This window comes from Sorex araneus, chromosome 2 (assembly GCF_027595985.1).
Source record: "Sorex araneus isolate mSorAra2 chromosome 2, mSorAra2.pri, whole genome shotgun sequence".
NCBI lineage: Eukaryota > Metazoa > Chordata > Mammalia > Eulipotyphla > Soricidae > Sorex > Sorex araneus.
In genome coordinates, this window is record NC_073303.1 from 234,125,132 (window position 1) to 234,128,863 (window position 3,732).

Genomic DNA, 3,732 nt, shown 5'->3' on the forward strand with positions numbered 1-3,732 from the left:
GCGCCCCCGCTGCGCGCGCACCCGCCAGCTCCCCTCCCCCCGCCGCCGTTCGGGCCCGTCTCGGTCGCTTCCGCCGCTCGCCCCGCCGCGGTCGCGCGCGCTCCCGCCCTTCCGCTCCCAGCGCGCGTGCGCGGCCGCCCGCGGGGGGGCGGGGAGCCCAGGGCGCGCGCCCCGGGAGGTGGGCGGGGCCGCCGTGCGATCTCGCGGCCGACGCTCCGCCCCCCTGGGGCCGCGGCGGTCCTGCGCCTGCGCGCGGAGCCCAGGCCAGGTCGCGTGCGCAGAGCCGGTTCCACTGCGGCGGCGGCGGCGGCGGCGACTGGAAGCGGCGAGTTGGGGACAGGATGGCAGCGGGGTCTATGGGGACGTCGGGCCAAAGGACACCAAAGAGAGGCTGGGCCCGGACAGAGCAGAGGCGGCGCACGGAACCCAGGACTGGATCGTTTCTCAAGCTTATGGCGTGGCCCGCTTGGTGATTCCGCCTTTGTGGCAAACCTCCCGGGGGCCTCCCAGGTTCTTTTAGCGAATACCCGTTGACCCACGGCCTTGTGCCAGGTGCAAGTGCCGCACGCACAGGAAAGATGCAAAACTCGGGAGCCGGAGAGATCGGACAGCCCGTGGACCCCTTGCCTTGCATGCAGCTGACTTGGGCTCAATCCTCTGCACTTTATACGGTCCACTGGGCCCTGTCAGGAGCCATCGATCCCAGAACACATAGCCAGGAATAAGCCCTGAGCACTACCGGGTGTGGATCCTGCAAAACACAGATAGGAACATAAGAAGTGCATGGAGGGGTAACAGTCTGTGGGAGGCCCGCTAGGGCAAGAAGAACAAGACCTGTGTCTTGGGAGGTTAAGTACAGGAGATAAGGCACTTGCATGCAGCCGACCCCGGTTTGATCCCCAGCACCACACTGGAGTGTGGTACTTAACATCATCAGGACTGATTACTGAGTGCTGAGCTAGGAGTAAGCCCCTGGCACTGCCAGGAAAGATCTCCCCCCACCCTGAAAAAACAAAAGGAAACAAGATTGTAGGAGCCTTTTGAGTGAAGAGGGTGCGAGGGAGATGGTCCTGGGTGTGAAGACCCCAAATGACTAGACCTTTGCTCCGTGCTGGGAAAGCTCGCTCTATGTCTGTGAATTCAGTTCTGCAACCTGGCCAGGGCTCAGGAGGGGCCGAGTCCTGGGATGGACCTCATTTCTCTGTGTTTCTCAGGTCCAGCTGGACGCCCCCACACCCACCTGGCCACCTCGGGGCTCCCTCCTGCACAGCTGTGCCATCGCCTCCGTGCTCCTGAATTTGATTACCAACTCCACAAAGTGCCCTGGCTCCAGCACCGGGCACTGGGTGTGCTGGCTGGAGGAGGCAGTGACCGTCTGCCTGAGCTCAGAGCTGTGGGCTCGGCCAGCCCTGGCTGATGGCTCAGAGCGGGGAGTAGGTGGGAGCGCCTGGCAGAGCCAGAGCTGGACTTAAAACCTGAGTCCATGGGGCTGGAGCGATAGCACAGCGGGTAGGGCGTTTGCCTTGCCCGAGACCGACCCGGGTTCGATTCCCAGAATCCCATATGGTACCCTGAGCACCGCCAGGCGTGGTTCCTGAGTGCATGAGCCAGGAGTAACCCCTGTACATTGCCGGGTGTGACCCAAAAAGCCAAAAAAAAAAAAACCTGAACCCAGGGTTGAGAGATAGTACAGCAGGGAGGAACGCTTGCTTTGCACACAGCCTACCTGGGTTCAATCCCCAGTGGCTCAGAAGATCCCCGGAGCTCCATCAGGAGTGGCCCTGAGTGCTCCCAGGTGTGGGCCCCCCTAAAATAAAACAAGCCAAAACCTGACTGCATGGCACACCAAGGGGCACATGTCGAGCTGGGTTCATTCCTGGTACCACATGCTTCTCCAGCTGGGTGTGCCCCAAGAACGGAACTCTCAGTGCAAACCCAGTGCCCGGGTGTTGAGTTGGCAAAGGTTTCAGCTGAACTTGTTTTGGGGCCTCACCAAGTAGTATTGGTGCTGGGGGACCAGAGACCCTGCGTGGTGCCAGGGAACAATGTCAGCCTCATACTGGAATTGGAAATGGATCCTGTCCTCTCACTCTAAGGCCCCAGGCACAAGACCCCATATGGCTTCCTTGTGGCTGACCTCAGTACCCCATATGGTCCCCAGAGCTGGCCAGGAGAGATGCCTGAGTGTAGGCAGAAGCAGGAGTAAGCCCTGAGCTCCGCTGGGGTGTTCCTGCCTTTCTTTTTTTCCTTTCAGCATTTTTGGATCACACCTGGCAATGCTCAGGGGTTACTCCCGCTTTGCACTCAGGAATTAGTTCTGGTGGTGCTCGGGTGAACCTATAGGATTCCAAGGATCGAACCCGGGTCAGCTACATACAAAGCAAATGCCTTCCCCGCTGTCCTATCGCTCTGACCCCAAGAATGTATTGCTTTCCCTGCCCATCTTTGTAAATAAGTTTTTTTTTTTTTTTTCAATAATAACTCTTGGGGCTGGAGCAGTAGCATAGCAGGTAGGGCGTTTGCCTTGCATGCGGCCGACCCGGGTTCGATTCCCAGCATCTCATGGTCCCTTGAGCACCGTCAGGAGTGATTCCTGAGTGCAAAGCCAAGAATAACCCCTGAGATCACCAGGTGTGACCCAAAAAGCAAAATAAATAAATAAATAAATAAAAATAAACAAAAAAAATAATAACTATCTTGCTTCGCAAAACAAAAGAGAAATAGGGGCTGGAGCAATAGCACAGCGGGTAGGGCGTTTGCCTTGCATGCGGCCGACCCGGGTTCGATTCCCAGCATCCCAGATGGTCTCCTGAGCACCACCAGGGGTAATTCCTGAGTGCAGAGCCAGGAATAACCCCTGTGTGTTGCTGGGTGTGACCCAAAAAGAAAAAAAAAAGAGATAAGAACAATAGTTTGGGTGCATCCTTCTCTCCGAAGGCGGCCCCTAGCAGAAACGGGGCTTCGCTTGCTTGCTCCGCAGCCAGATAGGCAGATGCTGGAACCAGCATCCTCCAGCCCCTTTCTGGGCCAGGCTTGCCTCCCCTGCCACTTTCCCCTCCCCTTTCTCCCACTGACCTCATCCTGCCAAGAAAACTTGGGCGTGGCTCACGGAGCTTTGCCACTCAACAGGTCCTCCAGGCCTAAACCGGAGAAACCAGCCGGTGCCCGCCAGGCAGCCGTGCACCTGCACAGACAGCCCCACGCCTCAGCGGGCTGACCTTGGGGAAGAGACCACACCTTGAGGTTGCTGCTGGCGCTGCCTGTTCTGGGGGCTGCTCACTTCTTCCCTTTGGAGAATCGGCAACACTCCGGGGTAGTGACCCCTGGCAAGTGCGTGGGGGAACGTGCAAGACAAAGGATCCACTGGGTTGGCTGAGGGCAAGCCAAGCCAGTTGTCTCCTGGACTAGCCCCTGCTTGTTGATGTTGGACGTTATCAACCAGAGACATGCTTCTAGAACGGAGCGGCAGCCTCTAGAAACCTGGGAGTGACTCGCGCCCCCCAGGATAACAAAAGAATGGGCCTGGAGAGATAGCCCCATGGGCTGGAGCCCAGCCTTGGCCTGCAACCGGCCAGTGCCACAAGGCTACATCCCAGCACCGCTGGAGGTGAACCTGGAGGGCCTCCAGGCACCGCTGGAGGACTCGAGTAGCCCTTAGCAATGCAGGGCTGATCAAAGGGTGGGGAGATCACCCCAGGAGATATTATAACTAGCATGACCATAGGCCAGCAT